The following is a 14,991-nucleotide window of genomic DNA, read 5'->3' as shown; positions in this document are numbered from 1 at the left end:
AACACATTAAGGCTCGTGTCACGACCCAAAATCCTAACCTGTCGTGATGGCACCTATAGCGGTACAAGGCAAGCCGATATTTATGAAATAACTCCAACACGTAACAGAAAACGGAATTTCAAACAGTTTAAATAATAACAACTTCTCATAAACATGATAGAAAATCCAAAACACGACGCGGAAATTCCCAACATCAGGGTGTCACTGAGTACATGAGCATCTATACATCACCAGTCTGAAAAACACTGTCTAATATAGTCTGAAACTAAATACAATAAGCGGAAAGATACGGAAGGAGAAAGAAGGTCTACGAAACACCGGCAGCTACCTCGAAATCTCCAGAAGATCAAATATGCGCGGAAATCAACACCCATTGCGTTTGGAAACACCTGGATCTGCACACGAAGTGCAGGGTGTAGTATGAGTACAACCAACTCAGTAAGTAACAATAATAAATAAAACACTGAAAGTGGTGACGAGCTTCACAGTTATAGCTCAATTACAGTTATTTCAAATAAGAAAGTAGGCATGCTTTCAAGTTCGACAATTGAGGCCAAAACAGTAATTTCATGTCAAGTTCAACAGAAATAGAGTGTAATATCTTCCAAAAATTATAAAGGCAGTGACACATGGAACCTAAGTGCAACAATAATGAGATCAAATGTATCCTCTCAAGTTACAGCCACTCAGCCTTCCCATTCACTCGGCACTCGGCACTCGCACTCATTAGGTACCTGTGCTCACTGGGATGTGTGCAAACTCCGGAGGGGCTCCTTCAGCCCAAGTGCTTTAATCTGCACGGACAACTCACGTGGTATAATATAATATCTGGATCCGCACGGACAACTCACGTGCTATAGTATAATATCTGGATCTGCACGGACAACTCACGTGTTGCACATATAGCTCACGTGCTATAGTATAATACCTCACAATCAGACCCTTGGTCTTACTCAGCCATCAACCTCTCTAGTCTCTCAGGCTCTCAGAAGTCACAATAAGCAGCCCAGACAGCAATGATATGATGCATCCAAAATGAACAATAGAGACTGAGATGTAATATACAAATAAACTGTGACTGAGTACAAACATCAATTTAGTAGAGAATTCAACATGTACACGACTTCTGTGGGTCCCTACAATGACAACACATAGTCTAAACATGATTTGTGGTCCAATTTCACTAATGCATGAAGAATGTACAGATAACAACAGATTTTACCACTACACGGTTCTTATGAAATTTGACCAAGTCACAATTCCTACGGTGCACGCCCACACACCTGTCACCTAGCATGTGCGTCAACTCACAACAAAATACATGACACGTAATACTGGGTTTCGTAAGCTCAGAACCAAATTTAAAACTGTTACTTACCTCAGTCCAAGCAAGTCTCTACTCCAACACACCCTTGCCTCGCGAAACGTCCTCTGAATGCGTCGAATCTAGGCATACAAAATGCAATATAATCAATATGGTCTAAAGGAATCAACTCCATAAGAAAATGCTAAGTAATTAATCAAAATCAAAAATCGGCTCAAAAGCCGGCCCCCGGGCCCATGTCTCGAAATTTGATAAAAGTGAAAAACACCGAAAGCCCTCTCAACCATTAGCCTAACCATACCAAATCTATCAAAATCCGACACCAAATTGTCCCCCAAATCCCTGAATCAAACTCTCCAAATTCCTAGCCTCAAACTCCCCATTTACACCTTAAACACATACCAACTAGGTGGAAAAATCAATGGGAAAGCAATATTATTGATCAAAAATAAGCACAAGGGACTTACCTAAGGAATCCCCTCGAAAACCCTCTCAAAAATCATCAAAACGGTGCTTGAAATGTTTGAAATGAAGCAAAAATCGCAAACCCTTATTTTAATAATCTGCCTAGGCTTTTCGTACCTGCGGCCATATATCCACACATGCGGAACCGCTTATGCGGAAACCACATAACTCCCCCAGGCCCGCATCTGCGCTCCATATTCCGCACATGCGGAGCCGCTTCTACGGCATTCCATCCGCTTCTGCGGAAACAAGCCCCTCTCTCAATTCCGCATCTACGGAGCCTCACTCGCACTTGCGGGCTCGCAGATGCGGTAAATTCCTTGCACATGCACCCTGCCCAGGCTAGCCCAGCTTCGCTTCTACGGTTAACCTCTCACTTCTGCGAGATCGCACCTGCGATCCCCACTCAGTAGGCGCGATTACACTAGAAGCAAGTGAGCTCCAACACTTGCCACAAACTTAAAATTGATCCGTTAACCATCCGAAATCAGCATGAGGCCCCCAGGACCTCAAACAAACATACCATCAAGTTCCAACATACCATACGAAGCCTTCAAACCACCTCGAATAACATCAAAACATGAATCGCATATAGATTCAAGCCTAATTAACTTTGAACTTCCAATTTCTACAAATGATGCCGAAACCTATCAAATCACATCTGATTGACCCCAAATTTTTCACACAAGTCACAAATGACATCACGCACCTACTTCAACTTTCGTAATTGGAATCCGAACCCAATATTAAAAAGTCCCCTCCCAGTCAAACTTTTCAAAAATTCAAGTCTCGCCATTTCGAGCCTAATTCCACTACAGACCTCTAAATCACAATCCGGACACGCTCCTAAGTCCAAAATCTCCTAATGGAACCATCAAGACTCTGTTCCGTAGTCGTTTACTCAAAGATCAACATCCGGTCAATCATTTCAACTTAAGATTTCAACCATGAGACTAAGTATCTCATTTCATCCGGAAATCACACCGGACTCGAACCAATTACCCCGGCAAGTCACATAACATCTATAAAGTACAAAATGAGCAGTAAATGAGGGAACAAGGCTATAACTCTCAAAATGACCATCCGGTTCGTTACATCCTCCCCTTCTTAAACAAACGTTCATCCTCGAACGGGTCTAGAACTATACCTGGAGTCTCAAATAGGCGTGGATATTTGCTCTGCATCTCCCGCTCAGTCTCCCTAGTAGCCTCCTCAACTAGCTGACCTCTCCACTGCACTTTTAATGAAGCTATGTCCTTTGGCCTCAACTTTCGAACCTGCCAACCAAAAATGGCCACTTCCTCCACTTCATAAGTCAGATCACCATCCTACTGAACTGTGCTGAAATCCAAAACATGAGACGAGTTGTCGACATACTTCCAAAGCATGGAAACATGAAACACTCGATGCACACTTGACAAACTAAGTGGCAAGGCAATCTTGTAAGCCACCTCCCCAATCCTCTAAAGTACCTCAAATGTCCCAATATACCGAGGTCTCAACTTGCCTTTCTTCCCGAACCACATAACATCCTTCATGGGTGAAACCTTGAGCAGTACCTTCTCTCCAACCATGTAAGCAACATCACGGACCTTTATGTCGGCATAACTCTTCTGTCTGGACTGCGCCATGCGAAGCCAATCCTGAATCATTTTAACCTTTTCCAAAGCATCCTAGACCAAGTCAGTACCCAATAGCCTAGCCTCCCGAGGATCAAACCAACCCATTAGAGATCTACACTGTCTCCCATACAAAGCCACATACGGCGCCATTTGAATTCTTGACTAGTAGTTGTTATTGTCGGCAAACTCCGCGAGTGGCAGAAACCGATCCCAAGAAACCCTCAAATCAATGACACAAACACGTAGCATATCCTCCAATATATGAGTAGTGCGCTCGGACTGACATTCCGTCTGAGGGTGAAATGTTATGATCAACTCAACCTGGGTACCCAATGCTCACTGCATGGCTCTCCAAAGCTGCGATGTGAACTGCGTGCCCCGATCTGAAATGATGGACTCTGGCATGCCATGGAGGCGAACATTCTCTCGGATGTAAATCTCAGCCAAGCACTCCAAAGTATAAGTAGTCCCAATTGGAATGAAGTGCGCGAACTTGGTCAGCCGATCCACAATCACCCAAATAGCATCGAACGTACTCGATGTCCGTGGGAGCCCAACTACGAAATCCATGGTGATCCACTCCTATTTCCACTCTGGAATCTCTAATCTCTGAAGCAATCTGCCCGATCTCTGATGCTCACACTTTACCTGCTAACAGTTGAGGCACCGAGCTACAAACCCCACAATATCTTTCTTCATTCTTCTCCACTAATAATGCTACCTCAAGTCCTAATACATCTTCGCGGCACCTGGATGAATGGAATACCACGAACTCTGGGCCTCCTCAAGAATCAACTCACGTAGCCCATCCATATTAGGCACACAAATACGACCCTGCATTCTCAATACCCCATCATCCTCAATAGTAACATCTTTGGCATCCCCGTGCTGAACCGTGTCCTTAAGGACAACCAAATGAGGGTCATCATACTGGCGCTCTCTGATGCGATCACATAAAGAAGACCGAGAAACCACACAAGCCAGAACTCTGCTCGGCTCGAAAATGTCCAATCTGACAAACTGGTTGGTCAAGGCCTAAACATCCAAGGCTACAGGCTTCTCTGCCACTGGTAGATATGCTAAACTCCCCAAACTCTCTGCCTTGTGACTCAAGGCATCAACCACCACATTGGCCTTTCCGGGATGATAGAGGATGGTGATGTCATAATTATTAAGCAGCTCCAACCATCTCCGCTGCCACAAGTTAGGATCCTTCTGTTTAAAAAGATGCTGTAAACTCCGATGATCGGTGAAAACCTTACAAGGAACACCATACAAATAGTGCTGCCAGATCTTCATGGCATGAATAATGGCTGCTAACTCGAAGTCATGGAAAGGATAGTTCTTATCATGCAACTTCAGTTGTCTAGATGCGTAGGCAATCATCCTACCATCCTACATCAACACCGCATCGAGGCCAATGCACGACGCATCACAATATACCGTATAGGACCCCAAACCAGTAGGCAACACCAACACTGGGACTGTAGTCAAAGCAGTCTTGAGCTTTTGAAAGCTCTCCTCACAATCCTCGGTCCACCTGAACGGAGCACCCTTCTAGGTCAACCTAGTCATAGGTACTGCAACAGACGAGAAACCTTCTACAAAACGACGGTAATACCCCGCCAAGCTAAGAAAACTCCAGATCTCCGTAGCTGAGGATGGTGAGGGCTAACTCTGAACTGCCTCTATCTTCTTCGGATCTACCTTGATCCCCTCACTTGATACCACATGGCCCAAAAACGCCACTGAATCTAGCCAGAAATAACACTTCAAAAATATGGTATACAACTTCTCTTCTCTCAAGATCTGGAGCACAGTCCTCAAATGCTGCTCATGATCCTCCCGGCTCCGAGAGTACACCAAAATGTCGTCAGTAAACACAATGAAGGATGAGTTAAGATAGGGCTGAAATACACTGTTCATCAAGTGCATGAATGCTATTGGGGAGTTGGTCAGCCCAAAAGACATCACAAGGAACACCTAATGACCATACCGAGTCCTTAAAGCAGTCTTCATGATATCTGGCTCCCGAATCTTCAACTGATGATAGCCTGAACTCATGTCGATCTTGGAGAAGACCCTGGCTCCATGAAGCTGATCAAATGTGTCATCAATACGTGTAAAGGGTACATGTTCTTCATTGTAACCTTGTTCAGATGGCGATAATCAATACACATTCACATAGAACCATCCTTCTTCTTTACAAACAAGACAGGAGCACCCCCAAGGCGATACACTAGGCCTAATAAACCCCTTATCAAGGAGTTCCTATAGCTGCTCCTTCAATTCCTTCAACTCAGCCGGTGCCATACGATACAGTGGAATAGAAATGGGTTGAGTTCCCAGCGCCAAGTCAATACCAAAATCGATATCCCTGTCGGGTGGCATGCCCGACAGGTCTGCAGGAAACACATCCAGAAAGTCTCGCACCACTGGGACAGAATCGATAGCAGGAGTATCAGCTCCAACATCCCTCACAAAGGGCAAATAAGATAAACGACCCTTCCCAACCATCCACCGGGCCTTCAAATATGAAATCACTCTGCTGAGAACATAGTCTAAAGAACCTCTCCACTCGATCATTAGAAACCCCGGCACCACAAACGTCATAGTCTTAGCGTGACAATCCAAAACAACATGACATGGTGACAACCAATCCATACCCAAGATCACATCGAAGTCAACCATACTAAGCAATAATAGGTCATCTCTAATCTCTAATCCCTAAATAGTCACTACACACGACTGATATACACGGTCCACAACAATAGTATCGCCCACCAGCATAGATACACGAACAAATGAAACTAAGAACTCACAAGGCATATCAAGATAATGAGAAAAATACGATGATACAAATGAATAAGTGAAACTAGGGTCAAATAATGAAGAGGCATCCCTATGGCATACTGAGACAATACTTGTGATCACCGCATCGGAGGTAACAATATTTGGTATGGCCGGGATAGCATAGAATTAGGCTTGATCGCCCTCTGCTCGGCCTCCCCGTCTAGGGTGACCTCTAGCTGCCTGGGTTCCATCCCGAGCTGGGTGGGTGGGTGGAGTAACTGCTGGTGCTGGTGCCATCATCCGAGAAATCTACTGTGGAGTCCCACTCAACAACCTAGGGCAATCTCTCTTGATATGGCCGAAGTCTCCACACTCGAAATAACCCCTCTTATGTCGGAACTACTACTCTGGATAACCCGAGGAACTACTTGTAGAATCCTGAGAGGATGAGGCATGGTGAGAACTCTGTGCTGGTAGTGCACTGAATTAAGACTAGCCTGAAGGAGCACTGTAAGAACCGTGGCTAGATGATGTGCGATGATACCCCTGCTATGGTACGACTGCCCCTAGAAAGTACACCACTAAAACCGCCCAAGCTCCGAGGCCTCTTGGCCTCCCTCTCACCCCGCTCCTGGCTACGAACCATCTTTATCTGCCGAGCAATGTCAACCACCTCGTCAAAAGTGGAACCAGATACCCTCTCTCTAGTCATATGCAACCGCAGCTGATACGTGAGGCCATTAATGAACATCATGATCCTCTCTTTATCAGTGAGAACCAACCAAATTGCGTGACGAGCTAACTCAAAAAAATCTCATATTGTACTAGGTCATAGACATGCCATCATGCCAAAGCTGCACAAACTACCTGCGTAGCTCCTCCCTACGAGACTACGACATGAACTTATCTAAGAAGAGAACGGAGAACTCCGGCCATGTAAGTAGTGCTGCTCCGACCGGCCTGCGTCTCTCATAAGACTCCCACAATCAGAAGGCAGCCCCAAAAAACTGAAAAGTAGTGAACGAGACCCCACTGGTCTCCAGAATGCCTGTTGTACGAAGGATCGTCTGGCACTTATCCAGGAAGCCCTGGGCATCCTCTGACTCTATTCCGCTAAATGATAGAGGCCGAAGCCTCTCAAATATCTCAAGCCTCTTATGCTTATCATAAGTCATAAGGGGGACCATCGGGGCCTGAGCAGCTGCAACCGGCTGGGCTGGTAGCACCTTTGGTGTCTAAAGTCCCTACATCGCCTGCTCTGGAGTACATGCAATGGGGGTATGAGTACCTCCCCCGGCCTGAGAAGTAACTGGTATGGCCTGAGCCGAAACCACCTGAGCAAGGCCTGTACAAACCATCAATATTTGGGCCACGGCCTTCTGAAGGCCTGGAATTACAATGGGCACAACTGGTGCCTGAGCTATCCCCACTGGCTCACCTACATATTGGACCTGCTCCTGAGCTGGAGCAATTAGTGGATCTGCATGTGCTGCTCTAGTTGCTGTACGAGTTGCACCTCTGCCCCTACCACGACCTCGGCCTCTCGTTGCCCTAGCTGGCAGTGCAGGTGGTTATCCAACCTATCCGATAGCACGCGTCCTCACCATCCGTGAGAGAATAGAATACATAAGTTTAGTTACCGGAAATAACAAATCCGCACAATAAGAATACAAGAATATGGAATTTCCTAAGGGTTTGGCAACCTTTCGAAGATAAGTACAGACGTCTCCGTACCGATCCGCAAGACTCTACTAAACCTACTCATGACTCGTGAGACCTATGTAACCTAGGCTCTAATACCAACTTGTCACGACCCAAAATCCTAACTTGTCGTGATGGCGCCTATCGTGATACTAGGCAAGCCGACATTATGAAATAACTCTAACACTTAATAGAAAACAGAATTTAAAACAGTTTAAACGATAACAACTTCTTATAAACAGGATAGGAAATCCAAAATACGACGTAGAAATTCCCAACATCAAGGTGTCACTTAGTACATGAGCATCTATACATCACCAGTTTGAAAAACACCGTCTAGTATAGTCTGAAACTAAATAAAATAAGCGAAAAGATAGGGAAGGAGAAACAAGGTTTGCGAAACGCCGGCAGCTACCTCAAAATATCTAGAAGATCAACTTTGAGCGGAAATCAACACCCACTACGTCTAAGAACACCTAGATCTACACACGAAGTGCAGGGTGTAGTATGAGTACAATCAACTCAGCAAGTAAAAATACTAAATACTCAAATTAGTGACGAGCTTCACAGTTATAGTTTAAATATAGTGATTTCAAATAAGATAGTAGGCATGCTTTCAAGTTCGACAATTAAGGCCAAAACAGTAATTTCATATCAAGTTCAACTGAAACAGAGTGTAATAGCTTCCAGAAATTATAAAGTCAGTGATACATGGCAGCTAAGTGCAACAATAATTAGATCAAATGCATCCTCTCAAGCCACAGTCACTCAACCTTCCCATTCACCCAGCACTCAGTACCTACCTGTGCTCACTGGGGTGTGTGCAGACTCTGAAGGGGCTCCTTCAGCCCAAGCGCTATAATCTCCATGGGCAAATCACGTGCTACACGGACAACTCATTGATATAATATAATATATAGATCAGCACGAATAACTAACGTGTTATAGTATAATATCTGGATCTGCACCGGACAACTCACGTGATGCACGAACAACTCACGTGCTATAGTATAATACCTCACAATGAGGCCCTCGGCCTAACTAAGTCACCAACCTCTCTAGTCTCTCACGCTCTCAGAAGTCATAATAAGCATCTCAGACAGCAGTGATATGATGCATCAAAAATAAACAATAGAGACTGAGATGTAACATACAAATAAACTGTGACTAAGTACAAACAACAATTTACTAGAGAATTCAAGATGTACACTACCTCTGTGGGTCCTTACAATGACAACACGTAGTCTAAACATGATTTGTGGTTCAATTTCACTAATCCATGTAGAATGTACATATAACAACATATTTTACCACTACACCGTTCTTACGGATTTGACCAATTCGCATTTCCTACGGTGCACGCCCATACGCCCGTCACCTAGAATGTGAGTCACCTCACAACCAAACACATGACACGTAATACTGGGTTTTGTACCCCCAAACCAAATTTAGAATTGTTACTTACCTCAATCCGAGCAAAACTCTACTCCAACACACCCTTGCCTCGCGAAACGACCTTAAAATGCCTCGAATCTAGGCATAAACAATGCGATATAATCAATATGGGCTAAAGGAATAAACTCCATAAGAAAATGCTAAGTTATTAGTCAAAATAAAAAATTGGCTCAAAAGCCGGCCCCCGAGCCCACGTCTCCAAATTCGATAAAAGTCACAAAACCCGAAAGCCCTCTCAACCACGAGTCTAACCATACCAAATCTATCAAAATCTTACACCAAATCGTCCCCCAAATTCCCGAATCAAACTCTCCAAATTCCTAGCCTCAAACTCCCAATTTACACCTAACACACACACCAACTATGTGGAAAAATCAATGGGAAAGCAATATTATTGATCAAAAATAAGCACAAGGGACTTACCTCAAGAATTCCCTCGAAAACCCTCTCAAAACTCGCCTAAACCGTGCTTGAAATATTTGAAATGAAGCTAAAATCACGAACACTTGTTTTATTAATCTGTCCAGGCTTTCTGCACCTGCGGCCATATATCCGCACCTGTGGAACTGCTTCTGTGGTCAAATCTCCGCTTCTACGGAAACCACCTAACTCCCCTAGGCCCGCATCTGTGCTCCATGTTCCGTACTGCGGCCTTCCATATGCTTCTGCGGAAACAGGCCCTCTCAATTCCGCATCTGCGGAGTCTCGCTCGCATCTGCGGGCTCGCAGATGCGGTAAATTCCTCACATCTATGCCCTGCCCACAAACTGTAGGGTGCGATTACACTAGAAGCGGGTGAGCTTCAGAACTTCCCACAAACTTCAAATCGATCTGTTAACCATTCAAAATTAACTTGAGGCCCTTGGGACCTCAACCAAACATACCATCAAGTCCCAACACACCATACGAACTTAGTCGAGCCTTCAAACCACCTCGAACAACATCAAAACATGAATCGCACATAGATTCAAGCCTAATGAACTTTGAACTTCCAATTTCTATAAACGATGCCGAAACCTATCAAATCACATTTGATTGACCCAAAATTTTCCAAACAAGTCACAAATGATACCACATACCTACTCCAACTTCCGGAATCGGAATGCGACCCCGATATCAAAAAGTCTACTCCCGGTCAAACTTTCCAAAAATTCGACTCTCGCCATTTCAAGCCTAATTCCACTACGGACCTCTAAATCACAATCCAGACACGCTCCTAAATCCAAATCACCTAACCGAGCTAACAGAACCATCAAAACTCCATTCTGTAGTTGTTTACTCAAAGATCAACATCTGGTCGATCATTTCAACTTTAGCTTTCAACCGTGAGATTAAGTGTCTCATTTCATCCTGAAATCACACCGGACTCAAACCGACTACCCCGGCAAGTCACATATTAGCTATAAAGTTCAAAATAAGCAGTAAATAGGGGTACATAGCTACAATTGTCAAAATGACCAGCCGGGTCGTTACAGCTCATCGGTATGATGGTCTTCAATTATTTACCTTTGGGCCGCGGTGTTACGAAATGGTACCTAAAAAGTAGTTATTAGAGATGATAAGGTATTGCAACTTTAGGGTCGCATCGGTGTTCCAGTGTTGAGGGTTCGAGAGAGAGGATCCTTGAGGTTGCTTCTATACTTGGGAAGCTCGAAAGTGACGAAAAGTGTTTGTTCGGAATGCAGAGGGATGTGAATGCTTGATTATAATTTGGGGATGTTATATGGCTTTTAGTTTTAAATGTATTGTTGGACCTTCAGTTGATGTTAATGGAATGAACGGATTTTTATGGCTTGTGGGTCAGTGGACCCATGGTGTAGCTATGGCAATACTATTGGAGGATGTCAATAAGAGGTTGCGTAGGTGGGATATCTCCTATGACTGAGTACCAACAACAATTTAGCAGATAATTCAAGATGTACACGACCTCTGTGGGTCCCTACAATGACAACAAGTAGTCTAAACATGATTTTTGGTTCAATTTCACTAATGCATGGAGAACGTACAGATAACAACATATTTTACCATTACATGATTCTTACGGAATTTGACCAAGTCGCAATTCCTACAGTGCACGCCCATACGCCCGTCATCTAGCATGTGCGTCACCTAATAACCAAACACATGACATAATCAATACGGCCTCAGTCCGAGCAAATCTCTACTCCAACACACCCTTGCCTCGCTAAACGGCCTTTAAATGCCTCAAATCTAGGAATAAACAATGCGATATAATCAATATGGGCTAAAGGAATCTACTCCACAAGAAAATGCTAAGTTATTAATCAAAATCAAAAATCGACTCAAAAGACGGACCTATGCCCACGTCTCTAAATTCGATAAAAGTCACAAAACTCGAAAGCCCTCTCAACCACGAGTCTAACCATACCAAATATATCAAAATCCAACACCAAATCGTCCCCTAAATCACCAAATCAAACTCTCCAAATCCCTAGCCTCAAACTCCCAATTTACACCTTAAACACACACCAACTACATGGGAAATAAATAGTATTGATAAAAAAAAAGCACAAGGGACTTACCTCAAGAATTCCCTCGAAAACCCTCTCTAAAATCGCCTAAACCGTGCTTGAAATGTTTGAAGTGAAGCCAAAATCGCGAACCCTTATTATAATAATCTGCCCAAGCTTTTCGCACCTGCGGCCATATATCCGCACCTGCGGCGGAGCCGCTTCTGCGGAAACAGACCCCTCTCTCAATTCCGCATTTGCGGAGCCTCGCTCGCACCTGCGGGCTCGCAAATGCAGTAAACTCCTCACACTTGTGCCCTGCCCAGGCCAGCCCAGCTCCGCTTTTGAGATTCACCTCTTGCTTCTACGAGACCGCACTTGCCATCCCCACTTCGCAGGTGCGATTACACGAGAAGTAGGTGAGCTTCAGCACTTCCCACAAACTTCAAATCAATCAGTTAACCATTCAAAATCAACCTGAGGCCCTCGGGACCTCAACCAAACATACCATCAAGTCCCAACATACCATACGAACTTAGTCGAGCCTTCAAACCACCTCGAACAACATCAAAACATGAATCGCACATAGATTCAAGCCTAATGAACTTTGAACTTCCAATTTCTATAAACGATGCCGAAACCTATCAAATCACATTCGATTGACCCAAAATTTTCCAAACAAGTCACAAATGATACCACATACCTACTCCAACTTCCGGAATCAGAATGTGACCCCGATATCAAAAAGTCTACTCCCGGTCAAACTTTCCAAAAATTCGACTCTCGCCATTTCAAGCCTAATTCCACTACGGACCTCTAAATCACAATCCGGACATGTTACTAAGTCCAAAATCACCTAACGGAGCTAACAGAACCATCAAAACTCCGTTCCGGAGTCATTTACGTAAAGATCAACATCCGGTCGATCATTTCAACTTAAGTTTTCAACCGTGAGACTAAGTGTCTTATTTCATCCTGAAATGACATCGGACTCGAACCGACTAGCCCGACAAGTCACATAATAGCTATAAAGTGTAAAATGAGCAGTAAATTGGGGAATGGAGCTACAACTTGTAAGGCCCCATAAAATATTTCCTAAAAATTGGGGTTCCGTGATGCCGGGGTAGGTGTAGAGGTTAATAATAAAAGAAATTCTTCGGACTTTTCCTAAAAACTGGGGTTCGAACTTTTTGGATTGAATAGTGCGATGGGGATTTGAAGGAAAATATTTTGCAGAAATAGGCATTTCTGCGGCCCATTATGTGGAAGCATAATCAATCTGCGGGCCGCAGAATGGCTGTAGAGTGAAGCATTTACTTGGGCCATTTTTTATGTCAATTTCGCGGCCAGTTATGCGACCGCACAACTATTTCGTGGGCCGCACTTTTGTTGCACAATCAGCCTTAGGATTTTTGCGGAGGGAGGTTCTGTGGCGCATTATACGACCGCAGAACAGGTCTACGGGCCGCATAACTACTGTAGACCCATGCAGATTTGTTTTTTAGTTTTTTTGGCACCAAATTGTGCGGCCGATATGCAGACCGCATATCCATTCTGCAATCGCATATGCGACCACATACCCTGTTCTGGAGCTTTATTTTTGGGTTTTTATAACCCGACCCTACTTTGTTAAATAGACGATTTGTACTATTTTTGAGCTAAAATCTGACATTTTGAGAGTGAAAGAGTGATCTTCAACAAATTGTCCTTAAATTCTTGCTCGAATCTTTTAAGATTAACAAGGAAAAACTCACTAGGTCTTGATCCTAAAGGTAAGATTCTACACCCTAACCCTCAATTTCGAATTTTATCTAGAATTGGGTAATTAGTAAGATAATTTTTGGGCATGGGAGTTGTTCATCTTGCATGCATGTGTTATCAAAGGGTGTAAGAAGGTTGTGAGCTAAAACTGGTAGAGAATGGGTTAGGGAATCATAAAAACATTAATGCACACCTAGTGCTTTATAATATGCTCAAATGAACTAGAATCATGATCATCTTCCTAATTTTGGTTCAACTTGTTATATTTCTAAAATAGATTGAAGTTGCTAAGAATCCCAGAACATTTTAAAAGATTATGAAAGCTTAATTGAGGTATGTTGGGTAAACCCCTCTCTTAGAATCGAATTCCACGATTTTTATGTAAGTTATGTAAGACCCTAGTTTATGATTATGAAATCGGTTATCTCGAGTAATCTTGTGTTGAGAGATACATGTTCAATATGTGTTTCAAATGCATTTATTCATGCTATGTTATCTTTTGAGTATATATTAAAAGTGTGGTTGTGTGTGTTATAATTGTTACGATTTCAAGTTAGGCTTGAGTAAAGGTTATCATGCCAAATTATGTCAACAAAATCTCTATATGTCTAAGACTCTTAATTGCTCTCATGTGTACCTAAAAGCCTCGAATTGAAGAGTCTTTTTGTCGATAATGGTAATGGTGTGTGAAAATGAAAAGGGGAGCATGAAATATGAAATTCGGCCAAGTGCCAAGAATGATATTATAATTATGGCCATAAGTGCCAATGAATTGAATATATGTGAAGAATGTATGATGTGAGATGATTGATAGAAAAGGTAATGTCTCGGGTGAGACGACCTAGTCGATCAGGCCGTGATCGGATGCCATGCTGCACTCATGGTGGTGATTGTGCTAGAAATTATGATTGTGGTTTATGTCTCAAATGAGGCTGCCTAGCCGATCGGGTTGTGATCGGACTCTGTGTAAAAGTACGGTGGTATTGTGAATAATTGTATACTAGAATTATAGAGCTCCCCACCTAAAAACATGAAAATTGACTTGAAAACTTAGGTGATCCTTAACTTGATGTTTTAGTATTATTTGAAGCTCTTATTGAATTATTGATTGTTCCCGCTTGTATTATTATTCATTCTATTGAGATGGTGTTTAGTTTTATATACTAGTACTATTCGACAGTACTAACGTCTCTTTTCTCGGGGGCGCTGCACCTTTAAATGGATGCAGGTAGTTCCATAGCAGGCAGTGTTGAACAGCGATAGCAATACACCTTCCTCCTTGCGGACTTAGTGAGCCCCACCTCATTCTGGGGTCATGTATCTTTTGTACATTTTGTTTTCATGTTTGGAGGTATAGCCAGAGCCTTATTGCCGACACTATCATTGTACTCCTTTGTAT

Source organism: Nicotiana tomentosiformis, chromosome 7 (assembly GCF_000390325.3).
Source record: "Nicotiana tomentosiformis chromosome 7, ASM39032v3, whole genome shotgun sequence".
NCBI lineage: Eukaryota > Viridiplantae > Streptophyta > Magnoliopsida > Solanales > Solanaceae > Nicotiana > Nicotiana tomentosiformis.
Note: the sequence above shows the minus strand (reverse complement) of the source record.